At 51.3% G+C, this 15,683-nt stretch overlaps 1 protein-coding gene across 2 annotated transcripts in view; it reads right to left on the reverse strand.

Moving 5' to 3' along the window:
• pld1a (phospholipase D1a) overlaps window positions 1-15,683 on the reverse strand; it is a 61,421-nt gene that overhangs the window by 43,649 nt on the left and 2,089 nt on the right. Inside the window, exon 1 of one of the 2 annotated variants that reach the window (XM_084451241.1) lies at window positions 6,999-7,130. The exons of the other annotated variant lie outside the window; for it this stretch is intronic. The gene's annotated coding sequence lies outside the window, so the exon portion shown is untranslated. Of the gene's footprint in view, window positions 1-6,998; window positions 7,131-15,683 lie in introns of those variants that run through there. 2 annotated transcript variants of the gene reach the window in all.

The raw sequence follows: 15,683 nt of genomic DNA on the forward strand, positions 1-15,683 counted from the left end.
ATATTTCCGACAAACAAGCTATGAGGGTGGGACATAATGTTTAGAGAATTTGATTGGAACATTTACAAGTGGACGGGTTTTAAGAACTTTAGACAGATTCGATAGAAGGATAGCGTTGATTGACGGGTGGATGTCGTGAGATTATTGGCCTAAAATCTAAGGTACCTGTTGTCGTCATTGCACGTGACCTACCATTTTCCAGGAAGTAAGAAATTATATACTTGCCATCAACTTTTTTTTATTTTTTTTAAATCCACTCAGCTCTTCTGTCCTTTGAGCTTGGGAGACGATGTAGCGATCTGTGCTGCTTAGTATATTAAAGAACAGAACATTTTCTGTGCAAAAACATTCTGCTAGCTAGCGGGACCTGCACATAATGTCAGCCTTTATAGCCAGGTAAAAAAACACAGGTGATTGGAGGTATTCAGATGGGTCGGGATTATTATAATAGGTCCCTGACTGATGTAATTTGACACGGGAGATTTGAATAGTTTGCTAAATCCGGATTATGCAACCCTGGGGGGGGGGGGGTCGGGGTAGATCTTGCTGAGCTGGTCATTTTAAAAGTAGCTCACAAGCAACAACAAAAAAAGGGTGGACATTGTATTTAATCAAGAATAGATAGATAGATAGATGATTTCCATGTAACAAATCATGAGGATTGGTGGGTAACTACACAGGTAACTACTACTAGTAACTACTGGTTATTTGCTGGTCATTTCCTAGTAATAATGTAGATATTAACATGGTATTACCCTTGTAACTACACAGGTAACTACTAGTAACTAATGGTAATTGCCATGGGATTACCCTGTTATTATCTTGGTATTACCCTGGGATTATCATGGGATTACCCTGGTATTATCTTGGTATTACCCTGGTATTATCATGGGATTACCCTGGTATCATCTTGGTATTACCCTGGCATTACCAATATTATTTCAAATTTACATTGAAATACTTTCTGTAATATTGTGTAGGTTCCCCTGATGAATAGTTGCGCCACAAGGCCTTTTTATTGAACCTTTATTTGACCAGACAGGTCAGTTCAGAACACATTCTTCCTCACGATGACACTGCTCATCGCAGCTGTGCTGGGGGTGTTAGGAGAGGGAGGCGTGTTGTGTTATCTCTCCCTTCGGCTCGGATGGAACACTGCCTACTTCCTGCTTCCTGTCCGGTCACCATGGTGACGGTGGTATCCGCCAGGGAGCTGCGTATATGTAAATATCAACTATCCAGCTTGTCTCCATTCATACTGCCATGTCTCTGAAATGTGGGCAGACTGAGAGGATATGGACAGACAGGACATGGACAGAGAGGTCAGGAGGAGGGAGAGGTCAGGAGGGAGAGGTCAGGAGGGAGAGGTTAGGAGGGAGAGGTCAGGAGGGAGAGGTCAGGAGGAGGGAGAGGTTAGGAGGGAGAGGTCAGGAGGGAGAGGTCAGGAGGAGGGCGGTCAGGAGGAGGGAGGTCAGGAGGGAGAGGTCAGGAGGAGTGAGGTCAGGAGGGAGAGGTCAGGAGGGAGAGGTCAGGAGGGAGAGGTCAGGAGGGAGAGGTCAGGAGGAGGGAGAGGTTAGGAGGGAGAGGTCAGGAGGGAGAGGTCAGGAGGGAGAGGTCAGGAGGAGGGAGGTCAGGAGGGAGAGGTCAGGAGGAGGGAGAGGTCAGGAGGGAGAGGTCAGGAGGGAGAGGTCAGGAGGAGGGAGGTCAGGAGGGAGAGGTCAGGAGGAGTGAGGTCAGGAGGGAGAGGTCAGGAGGGAGAGGTCAGGAGGAGGGAGAGGTCAATAGGGAGAGGTCAGGAGGGAGAGGTCAGGAGGAGGGAGAGGTCAAGAGGGAGAGGTCAGGAGGAGGGAGAGGTCAGGAGGGAGAGGTCAGGAGGAGGGAGAGGTCAGGAGGGAGAGGTCAGGAGGAAGGAGAGGTCAATAGGGAGAGGTCAGGAGGAGTGAGGTCAGGAGGGAGAGGTCAGGAGGAGTGAGGTCAGGAGGGAGAGGTCAGGAGGAGGGAGAGGTCAGGAGGGAGAGATCAGGAGGGAGAGGTCAGGAGGGAGAGGTCAGGAGGGAGAGGTCAGGAGGAGTGAGGTCAGGAGGGAGAGGTCAGGAGGAGGGAGAGGTCAGGAGGGAGAGATCAGGAGGGAGAGGTCAGGAGGGAGAGGTCAGGAGGGAGAGGTCAGGAGGAGGGAGAGGTCAGGAGGGAGAGGTCAGGAGGGAGAGGTCAGGAGGAGGGAGAGGTCAGGAGGGAGAGGTCAGGAGGAGGGAGAGGTCAGGAGGGAGAGGTCAGGAGGAGTGAGGTCAGGAGGGAGAGGTCAGGAGGGAGAGGTCAGGAGGGAGAGGTCAGGAGGGAGAGGTCAGGAGGAGGGAGAGGTCAGGAGGGAGAGGTTAGGAGGGAGAGGTCAGGAGGAGGGAGAGGTCAGGAGGGAGAGGTCAGGAGGGAGAGGTCAGGAGGAGGGAGAGGTCAGGAGGGAGAGGTTAGGAGGGAGAGGTCAGGAGGAGGGAGAGGTCAGGAGGGAGAGGTCAGGAGGGAGAGGTCAGGAGGAGGGAGAGGTCAGGAGGGAGAGGTCAGGAGGGAGAGGTCAGGAGGAGGGAGAGGTCAGGAGGAGGGAGAGGTCAGGAGGGAGAGGTCAGGAGGAGGGAGAGGTCAGGAGGGAGAGGTCAGGAGGGAGAGGTCAGGAGGAGGGAGAGGTCAGGAGGGAGAGGTCAGGAGGGAGAGGTCAGGAGGAGGGAGAGGTCAGGAGGGAGAGGTCAGGAGGGAGAGGTCAGGAGGAGGGAGAGGTCAGGAGGGAGAGGTTAGGAGGAGGGAGAGGAGGTAACAGTAAAAGAGTAACACTTCATAATAATGATGATCCATTGTAAAGCATTTATAAAGGATTTGTTATTACTGAACTAATAATGAATTAGCCATTAACAAATCATGTATTTATATTTATAAAAGATTAATACATAATGTGTAATTATATTAGTTTATCATTCACAAAGGATCTATCGATGATTTATGACACATTATCAAGGTTACTTGTAAATTATTTGTTCAACATTTAATGTTAGTTAATGTGTAGTAACACGTTTGTAAATGCTTTCAAGAATATCCAACTTGCGGGATACATGCATCTGTTCATAGTCTGAATTTAACGGGTTCTAAGTTGGCCCATGCAACATCCCTCCACAGAGTTTCATAAAAATAGGTCTGGTAGTTTATACATAATCCTGCTAACAAATAAACCAACCAACACACTCCACGAAAACATTACCTCTTGCCCCTTTGCTGGGGTGGAAGTAGTTAAGGGATGTAAAATGTCTACATTTTTTTATGAATGATTAACAAATAATTAGTTAAACATGAAAGACAGATGACATGTCTAGTAATGAAGGTGCTCCTTGAAAGCATCGAAGGCATCCTTGAATGCTCATTGAAAGCATTAACAAATATGTTACTATACATTAACTAACATTAAATGTACAAATGTATGTACAATAAATGTACAAATAACTTACAAGTAACCTTGTTAATGTGTCAGAAACCATCAACAGATACTTTGTGAATATTAAACTAGTATAATTTAAATATATTAATCTTTTATAAATGTATATTAATGATTGGTTAATGACTAGCTCATTATTAGTTCATTATTAACAAATACTTTATAAATGCCTTATGTATACAGTGTTTCCAAAGAGGGGGTTGAGATAGAGGGAATGAATCAGGAGGAGAAAGGAGGAGTGAGGAAGGAAGGAAGGAAGGAAGGAAGGAAGGAAGGAAGGAAGGAAGGAAGGAAGGAAGGAAGGAAGGAAGGAAGGAAGGAAGGAAGGAAGGAAGGAAGGAAGGAAGGAAGGAAGGAAGGAAGGAAGGAACAGCCACACAGAAGGAGACGACGGATGGACAAGAAGCAAACCTTTGCTCTTTTAATAGTTTTACATTTTCACACACTCTTCTCCAAACAACTGACACGCTGAAGTGTGAAAGTCATGTGGCACACACACACACACACACACACACACACACACACTGCTTCTTCACACACTTGCTGCGTCCTCTTGAGGTGATGACATGAGGAGCCACTTTCTTGAGGTAAAGATGTCGCCTGTTCCAACCAGGCAATCATCTTCTCTTGCCTATCTGACTGATTCACTGACTCATCTGAGTAACACTCAACCTGCCAGGAAAATGCACCCACAAAGGATTATACTGTATTGAATGATCTCTATCCATGTGGGTTTAATAGCAATGATTATATACTGTCTGATCTCCATCTGCATGATGGTGTCTCAATATGGCATGCAGTTTATAAAGCCTCCATACAGCTCTACATGATGGTGTCTCATGTATGCAGCACTGGAAAAAAGGTTTAAGTTGCTTTGGATAAGGTCTGATAAAAGTGACAAAAATGTAAAAATAAAAATAACATAAAACGTTATCTGATTAAGATAAAGATGACCTTAATTGGCATCATCTGATTTCAATTACTGTAGATCATATTTGCATAGCTACAGTAGGAGACAGTTGTTTGTCTCAGTCATGAGGAGAAAGCTGACCCTCATAATCAGTGGCAGGATAATGATATGGTCACAGAATGGCAGCTACAGCTCGAGTGGTGCCAACCTCCTCATGGCACAGAAGGCACAATAACAGAGGTCTGTGACACCTCTATCTCAGCCCACACTAAAGCTGCCATTTATCATTCACAGAGAGTGAGAGAGAGAGAGAGAGAGAGAGAGAGAGAGAGAGAGAGACAGAGACAGAGAGAGAGAGAAAGAGACAGGGGCATAGAAGGAGAACGAGAAGGGGGGGAGAGAGAGAGAGAGACAGAAGGAGAGTGAGAAGGGGAGGTTAGAGAGAGAGAGAGAGAAGGATAGTGAGAAGGAGAGAGAGAAGGATAGTGAGAAGGGGAGGTTAGAGAGAGAGAGAGAGGGAGAGAGAGAAGGATAGTGAGAAGGGGAGGTTAGAGAGAGAGAAAGGAGAAAGGTTGTCATCATCAGTTCTGTCCTGTTCTGGCAGTGACACAAGGCATCATTGTGCTGAAGCCCTCTGCTCCTTTTCTCCCTCCCAGCCCAGCTACATACCCAGCTACAGCATACCCAGCTACACCCAGCTAGAGCATATCCAGCTACACCCAGCTATACCCAGCTACACCCAGCTATACCCAGCTACACCCAGCTACAACCAGCTATACCCAGCTATACCCAGCTACACCCAGCTACACCCAGCTATACCCAGCTACACCCAGCTACACCCAGCTATACCCAGCTACACCCAGCTATACCCAGCTACACCCAGCTACAACCAGCTACACCCAGCTATACCCAGCTATACCCAGCTACACCCAGCTACACCCAGCTATACCCAGCTACACCCAGCTACACCCAGCTATACCCAGCTACACCCAGCTATACCCAGCTATACCCAGCTATACCCAGCTACACCCAGCTACACCCAGCTATACCCAGCTATACCCAGCTACACCCAGCTATACCCAGCTACATCCAGCTACACCCAGCTATACCCAGCTACACCCAGCTACACCCAGCTACAACCCGCTACACCCAGCTATACCCATCTACACCCAGCTATACCCAGCTACACCCAGCTATACCCAGCTACAACCAGCTACACCCAGCTATACCCAGCTACACCCAGCTATACCCAGCTACACTACACCATACCCAGCTATATCCAGCTACATCATACCCAGCTATATCCAGCTACAGAATACCCAGCTATGTACCTAAAGGGCTTGGTTATGTCATACCCAGGCTTGCACTTGAGATGGACAACAAAACGTTCCAGTTTAGAGCAATGAGGACATGGAAAGAACTCTCTGTCTAAAAGCCCAGAGTCAGACGACATCCAGAGGACTGGTTAGCTACCGATCTCATCCAGACACAGAGTCACACACAGTCTCACACACTCAACCACACAGCTGACATCTCCCTCCACCCATGACCAAGGAGCTACAGTATTACCTCACTCAACCACACAGCTGACATCTCCCTCCCTCCATGACCAAGCAGCTACAGTATTACCTCACTCAACCACACAGCTGATATCTCCATCCACCCATGACCAAGCAGCTACAGAATTACCTCACTCAACCACACAGCTGACTGATCACTGTCCCCTCAGCTATCAGACAAGCACAGGGCAGAATCCACATCATCAGACAGACTGAAAGAGCTGCTCAGGGGCTGACACACACACACACACACACACACACACACACACACACACCCTCACAAGAACACATACACCAAAGAAAGAGTTGCTGTTGGATCGCTGCAAGATCCAAGCACCAAGCAATATGATACAGTACATATGAAAGGTGGCTGTAAATGTGAATCAACAACGGCCTATGCTGGTTCAGCCATGTCAGTTTACTGCTGCTCCAGAGATCACAATCAGTTTAATGAATCATCCACCACAAACTAGACAGGTGGATGACATCACATCAGCTCCACCAATGTCAATAGTGTCTCTCTCTCTCTCTCCCACTCACTCACTCACTCACTCACTCACACACTCACACACTCACACACTCACACACACACACACACACACACACACTGGAGGGTTAATGTTTAATACCGGGTCAGTAAGGTGCAGGAATTTTGCTCAGACTGTTTAACAAGGAGAGCTGCCAGAAAGCCGGTGTCACGTATCGTATCAGCTCACAGAGGAGGACAGGGGCAGGGTGAGAAACAGAAGAGAAAAAAACACATTCTTTCCCAGACATTCCAACACCGGCAAAGAATTTTCGCACCGGGGTGGAGGAGCCACTAGCACCCCCCCCCCCCCCCCCACCACCACCACCACACACACACACACACACACACACACACACACACACACACACACACACACACACACACACACACACACACACACTCTGCGCCCCACAACCTAGTGTCAGCGAGTGTCATACATTACCACCCCCCTGCCGTGTACACAAATATAGACCAGAGAGAGAGAGAGAGAGGGAGGGAGGGAGAGAGAGAGAGAGAAACGCCACTAACCTGCTCGTTCTGTGGACTATCCGTCCACATGTTGTATGATCCTTCCGCTGTGCTCAGGCGAGACTAAATTACATTCACACACAAACAAACAGACACCGTGCTGCCGCTCTAGCGTAACAGCGTGTCTGGACGAGCGGACTGTGGAAACACAACTCTCCCTGGCCAACTCCTCAGGATGGGATGGGCCTCCCCAACTCTCAACCAATCAGTGGGATCAGGGCAGGCAGACCCTCCCCATGGCCGTGTCCATTGGTTGAAAATGTTGGAATCGACATAAGGCAGGAGGAGTTAAAGAGAGCAATGCTTCTCGAGCCAACATAGGGTCAGACGCCTCTCTCTTTCCTTCTCTCTGTCTCTCTGTCTCTCTCTCTCTCTGTCTCTCTTTCTCTCTCTCTCTCACTCTCTCTGTCACTCTCTCAAGTTGATCTGCCTGCCTCTCTCTCCCTCTCTGGCTCTCTGTCTTTTTGTAGCTCACAGTCTGCTTGGGGGGGGCATTCAGAAAATGATACCCTCGTCGTTTCTACACGAGCCCTAGAGGAGACCGCCGTTCATCACACCGTAGGGGAGTCCCAAACACACGATGATAGAATTGTAACCTCACTTCTATGAGTAGAGCGAAGCCCCACAGGGCCCCTTAATGTCTTAGCCAATCTACTGTACTGAAAAAGAGAAACATACTGAAGCTTAACCACACTGAACTATACTGAAACAAGAGAAACATACACGCACCTGCGGCCAATCAGAACTGGTGCCCACGTCGTTGCTAACCCGGCAATATTCTCCGAAGCTAAAACTTTCAGCGAGTAGACTAGGGTTTAGCAAAGTCTCCACCCGGTGGGGCTTCAATAAACCATTGTTCGCATAGAACTGGGGTTACAATAAGTACCAGGTTACAATACGTAACCATCGTTCTATTTCGTGGAGCTCCGCCCCATAGGGCTCACTCCTTGTTGGCATAAGTAGAGTGACACGACCGCAATACAAAATGGGCCAGGGCTCAAAGGTAACATGATCACACCGAAGGTTGGCAGAACCAAGCACTAGCCCATCCCGCCACACTCAGCCAGCTGAGGGCAGGATAAGATACGTGGGGGGAGGACTGGACAGTGAGCAGGTTAGGCACATCAGTCACATGCCCAGCCAGGCCTCAACCCCATCCCCAAAAGGGACAGAGACAGAGCGTCGCTCACCAACATGACTTCTGTCTCTGGAAGAAAAAAAGAGACCTGTTATGAACGCTGCTGCCTACACTCGGCAGCCATGCTCAGCACAGACCACGCCAGGGAGACAGACAACGCCAGGGAGACAGAGAACATGCTCAACAGGTAGTAGCGGACAAAAGGAGATGGTAACAGCCATGTCGCCGTTGCATAAATGTCCGCCACAGACACTCCACGACATGGCTATGCCCCAGGCAGAGGACAACCTGTAGTTTCATAAGACTTGGTGATGCTTTTACATATCCACTGGGAGAGACGCTGTTTGGACAGCAGTTAACCCACCTTCCCAGGACTGTGACAGACCAACAGTTGGGTGGTCCGAACCGCAGCCGTGTGCTCAACATACCGTGCCAGTGCCCACAGGACACAACAGGTGCAAGAGAGCATCTTCCTCGCTCGCATGAGGCAGAGGATAGAAGGCTCGTAGCTCCAAATCCTGCGAACTGAACGCTCATCTGAACCACTCTCTCCCAGGGGCGGCTGTAGCTCAGTTGGTAGAGCGGGTCATTCAGTGATCGAAGGGTCAGTGGTTCGAATCCCAGCTCCGGCTGTCCACATGTCGAAGTGTTCTTGAGCATGACACCTAACCCCAAATTGCTGCCAATGAGCAGGTTAGCACCTTGCATGGCAGCTACCGCCATTGGTGTGTGAATGAGAGGCCATTGTAAAGCGCTTTGAGTGCCGCTAAGGTGGAAAAGCGCTATATACTGTAAGTGCAGTCCATTTACCACTTTCAGCACAAAAGCACCGTCCGCGCGCAGCACAGCCTGCCTCCCATCACCAGTGACGAGAAGGACGGTCGACGCTCCTAAGACCCGTTGGTCCGACGTCAAAGCGAGGAGCAAAGCGGTGTTGACCGAAAGCCACTTGAGGGAAGCCTGCTCCATTGACTCGAACGGAGCTCCGCAGAGCACATTCAGAACCAATAGCAGATCCCATGGAGGAGCCGTAGCCCCACACACAGGCGCTGTGCTCCAGCCAAAAATCACTTGACCAGGGAATGCCTATGGACCGTAGTCCTGGCAAACCCCTCATGACATGAGGAAATAGCACATGTACGTATACACTTTTATAGTGGAGGCCGCTAACCCGCTCTCATGATCAACCAGGTGTTGGAGAAACTCAAGGACCGTCTCAACCAAGCACCAACAGACAAAGGAACCACTGGACAGTCATGCACCTTGCCGCAGCATCAATAGGTAGTGTGCGGTTTCTTACCCCAAGCCTGGGATCCGGGCTCTGAACCGGCAGGGCAGGGAGAGGTGGGGCTGGAGGCACAGGAGGAGCCGGGCAACAGGAGGGGGCCAGGCGTACCTTGGAAGCAGGATTTTTGTGGCGACCTGCTGCAGCAGCTGGGACATGGGGACACAGCTGGGACAGGGGGACACGCCGAACGACCGCCTCCTCCAGGAGCAGGGAGGCGACGAGCAAGGAGGAGCCCATCTTGCTCCTGGCTCCCACAATGCAGCAGATTCAACACCGCCGCCCCAAACCATATACCTAGCCAGGGCTCAAAGGTAACATGATCACACCGAAGGTTGGCAGAACCAAGCACTAGCCCATCCCGCCACACTCAGCCAGCTGAGGGCAGGATAAGATACGTGGGGGGAGGACTGGACAGTGAGCAGGTTAGGCACATCAGTCACATGCCCAGCCAGGCCTCAACCCCATCCCCAAAAGGGACAGAGACAGAGCGTCGCTCACCAACATGACTTCTGTCTCTGGAAGAAAAAAAGAGACCTGTTATGAACGCTGCTGCCTACACTCGGCAGCCATGCTCAGCACAGACCACGCCAGGGAGACAGACAACGCCAGGGAGACAGGGAACATGCTCAACAGGTAGTAGCGGACAAAAGGAGATGGTAACAGCCATGTCGCCGTTGCATAAATGTCCGCCACAGACACTCCACGAAATGGCTATGCCCCAGGCAGAGGACAACCTGTAGTTTCATAAGACTTGGTGAGGCTTTTACATATCCACTGGGAGAGACGCTGTTTGGACAGCAGTTAACCCACCTTCCCAGGACTGTGACAGACCAACAGTTGGGTGGTCCGAACCGCAGCCGTGTGCTCAACATACCGTGCCAGTGCCCACAGGACACAACAGGTGCAAGAGAGCATCTTCCTCGCTCGCATGAGGCAGAGGATAGAAGGCTCGTAGCTCCAAATCCTGCGAACTGAACGCTCATCTGAACCACTCTCTCCCAGGGGCGGCTGTAGCACAGTTGGTAGAGCGGGTCATTCAGTGATCGAAGGGTCAGTGGTTCGAATCCCAGCTCCGGCTGTCCACATGTCGAAGTGTTCTTGAGCATGACACCTAACCCCAAATTGCTGCCAATGAGCAGGTTAGCACCTTGCATGGCAGCTACCGCCATTGGTGTGTGAATGAGAGGCCATTGTAAAGCGCTTTGAGTGCCGCTAAGGTGGAAAAGCGCTATATACTGTAAGTGCAGTCCATTTACCACTTTCAGCACAAAAGCACCGTCCGCGCGCAGCACAGCCTGCCTCCCATCACCAGTGACGAGAAGGACGGTCGACGCTCCTAAGACCCGTTGGTCCGACGTCAAAGCGAGGAGCAAAGCGGTGTTGACCGAAAGCCACTTGAGGGAAGCCTGCTCCATTGACTCGAACGGAGCTCCGCAGAGCGCATTCAGAACCAATAGCAGATCCCATGGAGGAGCCGTAGCCCCACACACAGGCGCTGTGCTCCAGCCAAAAATCACTTGACCAGGGAATGCCTATGGACCGTAGTCCTGGCAAACCCCTCATGACATGAGGAAATAGCACATGTACGTATACACTTTTATAGTGGAGGCCGCTAACCCGCTCTCATGATCAACCAGGTGTTGGAGAAACTCAAGGACCGTCTCAACCAAGCACCAACAGACAAAGGAACCACTGGACAGTCATGCACCTTGCCGCAGCATCAATAGGTAGTGTGCGGTTTCTTACCCCAAGCCTGGGATCCGGGCTCTGAACCGGCAGGGCAGGGAGAGGTGGGGCTGGAGGCACAGGAGGAGCCGGGCAACAGGAGGGGGCCAGGCGTACCTTGGAAGCAGGATTTTTGTGGCGACCTGCTGCAGCAGCTGGGACATGGGGACACAGCTGGGACAGGGGGACACGCCGAACGACCGCCTCCTCCAGGAGCAGGGAGGCGACGAGCAAGGAGGAGCCCATCTTGCTCCTGGCTCCCACAATGCAGCAGATTCAACACCGCCGCCCCAAACCACCTGTCTTTACTCACCGGCGAGCTACCAAGGACAGCCTTGTATTCTGCTCTCAGTCCAGTGAGCATGAGCCACAAGTGCCGTTGTTGGATGACCGACGTGGCCGTAGCCCCGCCGAGGCATGCAGCCCGAGCGATAGAGCCGGGCAGAAGGACAGCATCGAGGTCAGACTCTAAGGGCGGAGAGCCCGTGGTCATCGCGTCGCTCTACCGCTGGTTGACCCTGGTCGCCGGGACGAAGGAGTGCAGCGGAGGTTTAAAGCTAGCAGGGTCCCCCCATCCCGTTTCGACAGACGCCTCCAGGCGTGGCGGGGAGGAGGCGGGGCGGCGGTCTCGGGGCGTGTCAAAGCAGACAGAGTCACGCTTGTGACACTTGAATGACCCAGCCCGCAAGAGACAGGACTACTTTAAGGACGTTGGAGGTGTCTTTTTCAGAACCTCCTTCGTCATCAGAAGCAGGGAGAACTAGCATGCCGGTCTGTTGGACTGGGACGCCGGCGTCCACCCCTTCGTCGGAGCCGCCCTCCGACGGGAACGGGGTGACCTCGGAGGCAATGTTCCCCAGCGGCAGGAGAAATCATGCGCCCGGCGCATCCTGTCAGGCGTGCTGCAGACCCAAGCACGCGAAGCAGCAGGGATGTCCCTCTTCATGGTTGAGGTCACGGCAGCCACAGATTCTCTCTGGAAGACTTGCCCCCAGGGACGCCGCCGGCTCAGCGTTGAGCCTGCTGTTCATCTTCGCTGCTTCTCTTCACCATCAGTCTTCAGTGAGCAGAACGTTTCTAGGAGAGCATTGGCGGATTGGTACTACTGTGGTACTACCTACAGTATAGGTACTGGTACTACCTATACTGGGTATAGGCCTTGTAGCACCCGATAATGTAATAATTAACTGATAATGTAATAACGCCTGATAATGTAATAAAATGTGACTTAACTCAATCGAAAATGTAATAAAACCTGATAATGTAATAACTTAACCAATAATGTAATAACATTTCCTGACTGATAATGTAATACCATTTTTCTGATAATGTAATACCTTATTACATTATTGGTCAAGTTATTACATTATCAGGTGGGTCTTTTTTTTCAAAACTGGTAACGTAATACTTGACTGATAATGTAATAATCTAAAAAAGCTTGGTGGAAACCCTGGTGGCTGGGCTTTTCATGGAGCCCGGCCGGGCCCAGCCCGAAAGAGCAACGTGGAAACAACATGTCTGTCTCATCCGTCCCGTGGACCCACCACCCGTGGGAGGAACTGTCGGGGTCGGGTGCGCTGCCAACTAGGTGGCAGTGAAGGCGGAGGGCACTGACGGACCGGACCCAGGCGGCAAAGGCTGGCTCTGGGGACATGGAACGTGACCTTACTGGGGGGGAAGGAGCCGGAGCTTGTGAGGGAGGTGGAGCGATACCAATTACACCTGGTGGGGCTAACCTCCACGCACAGCACTGGCACCGGAACCAAACTCCTGGATAGGGGTTGTACTTCTCCGGAGTTGCTTATGGTATGGAGCGTAAGGCAGGTGTGGCTATACTAGCTAGCCCCCAGCTGAGCGCCTCTGTGCTGGAGTTCACCGCAGTGGACGAGAGGGTCGCCTCCGTGCGCCTTAGGACTGTGGGGGGGGGGGGACTCTGACTGTGGTTTGTGCTTATGCACCGAACAGCAGTTCGGAGTACTCGGCCTTCCTGCAGACCCTAAGTGGAGTCCTATTTGGGACTCCTGCAGGGGACTCCACTGTCCTATTGGGGGACTTCAATGCACACATGGGCAATGATGGAGAAACTTGAAGGGGTGTGATTGGGAGGCATGGCCACCACGATCTGAACCCGAGTGGTGTTTTGTTGTTGGACCTCTGTGCTAGTCACGGTTTGTCCATAACAAACACCATGTTCGAACACAAGGATGCCCACAAGAACACATGGCATCAGAAAACCTTAGGCCGAAGGTCGATGATCGTTTTTGTTATTGTATCATCTGATCTCAGGCCATGTGTTTTGGACACTCAGGTGAAGAGAGGGGCAGAGCTGTCCACTGATCACCATCTGGTGGTGAGCTGGTTTCGATGGCAAAGGAAGCCTCTGGACAGACCTGGAAAACCCAAGTGTGTAGTGAGGGTTAACTGGGAACGAGCCTGTCTGGAGAAATTTCAATTGCCACCTCCGGCGGAGCTTCTCAGGCATCCCTGTGGAGGTTGGGGACATCGAACATGAGTGGTCGGTGTTCAAAGCCTCCATTGCTGAAGCTGCGGCTGGGAGTTGTGGCCTGAGGGCCATAGGTACTTCAAGGGGCGCCAACCCCCAGACACCATGGTGGACACGGGGGGTCAGGGAAGCCGTCCGACTGAAGGAGGAGGCCTTCCGGGATATGTTAGCCCGGAGGACCCCAAAAGCAGTTGCAGGGTATCGACTGGCCCGGAGGGCTGCAGCTTCGGCCGTGACCAAGGCAAAGCAGCGGGTGTGGGAGCAGTTCAGAGGAACCATGGAGAAGGACTTTCTATTGGCACCAAAGTGTTTCTGGAAGACCATCAGACACCTCAGGAAGGGAAAGTGGGGGACCATCCAAGCTGTACAGTATACAGCAAGGATGGGACACTGCTGACCTCAACTGAGGAGGTTGTTGAGCGTTGGAAGGAGCAATTTGAGGAACACCTGAACCCGACTAATCCACCCTCTACGATTGACGCAGAGCCGCAAGATGATGGGGGGTCATCGTCAATTTCCCTGGAGGAGGTCACTGACGTAGTCAAACAACTCCACAGTGGCAAAGCCCCAGGGACTGATGAGATCTGTCCAGAAATGCTGAAGGCGCTGGGTGTTGAGGGGCTGTCTTGGTTGACACGCCTCTTTAACATTGCGTGGAAGTCTGGGTCAGTGCCAAAGGAGTGGCAGACTGGGGTGGTGGTCCCAATATTCAAAAAAGGGGACCAGAGGGTGTGTGCCAATTACAGAGGCATCACATACTCAGCCTCCCAGGGAAAGTGTACTCCAAGGTGCTGGAAAGGAGGGTCCGGCGGATAGTCGAACCTCAGATTGAAGAGAAACAATGTGGATTTCATCCTGGAACCACCGGCCATCCAATCCCTGTACACCCAGAGCAAGAGCTGTGTCCGTGTTCTTGGCAGTAAGTCAAGATTTTCATGGACACGATATTGAGGCGTAGCCGTGGAGAGGTGGGTTTGCAGTTTGGTGAGCTGGGGATCGCGTCGCTGCTGTTTGCAGATGATGTGGTCCTGATGGCATCATTGGCCTGCGACCTCCAGCACTCTCTGGATAGGTTCGCAACTGAGTGTGAAGCGGCTGGGATGAGAATCAGCACTTCTAAATCTGAGGCCATGGTTCTCAGCAGGAAACCGGTGGTCTGTCCGCTTCGAGTAGGAAATATTGCAGTCGCTTTACCGCACTGTTGTGACGAAAAGAGAGCTGAGCCAATGGCAAAGGTCTCGATCTACTGGTCTATGTTCGTCCCCACCCTCACCTATGGTCATGAAGGATGGGTCATGACCGAAAGAACAAGATCACGGATACAAGTGACCGAAATTAGTTTTCTCCAGAGGGTGGCTGGGGTCTCCCTGAGAGATTGTGTGAGAAGTTCAGTCATCCAGGAGAGACTCAGAGTAGAGCCGCTGCTCCTTTGCGTTGAAAGGAGCCAGTTGAGGTGGTTCGGACACATAGTTTGGATGCCTCCTGGGAGGTGTTCCAGGCGTGTCCGGATGGGAGGAGGCCACGGGCAGACCTGCAAACTCTGGAGTAGTGAAAAAGGTGACGACATACAAAACTAAAACCCTCTAGATTCACTGAAACTACCATGGTTAACATAAAAAATGTGGTTGTAGCCAAAAGGTGACAAGTTTGCAGGTCTGCACGGGGTAGACCCAGGACTAGGTGGCTGGACTACATCTCCGCACTGAGCGGCTAAAGATTCCCCAGGCAGAGCTGGTTGATGCTGCTAGGGAAAGGGATGTCTGGGTTCCCCTGCTGGAACTGCTGCCTCCGCGACCCGACCCCAGATAAGCGGATGAAGATGGATGGATGGATGATGGATGGATATGGGGGAGTTATGGTATTGCAATCTGAAATAGTCGATGGATAGTTTAACTCTTAACTATAGTTGATGAACAGCAGCCTCACATAATTTGCCTCATACACTTTGCTTTCAATTCATAGAATTAAATCAGTTCCTGTCTCCTACTATATAGGCTAAGATAAAATACTGAACCCCTTTTTGAAGGGCCT

This window comes from Borostomias antarcticus, assembly GCF_949987555.1.
Source record: "Borostomias antarcticus genome assembly, chromosome: 16".
In the NCBI taxonomy this organism is placed as follows: domain Eukaryota; kingdom Metazoa; phylum Chordata; class Actinopteri; order Stomiiformes; family Stomiidae; genus Borostomias; species Borostomias antarcticus.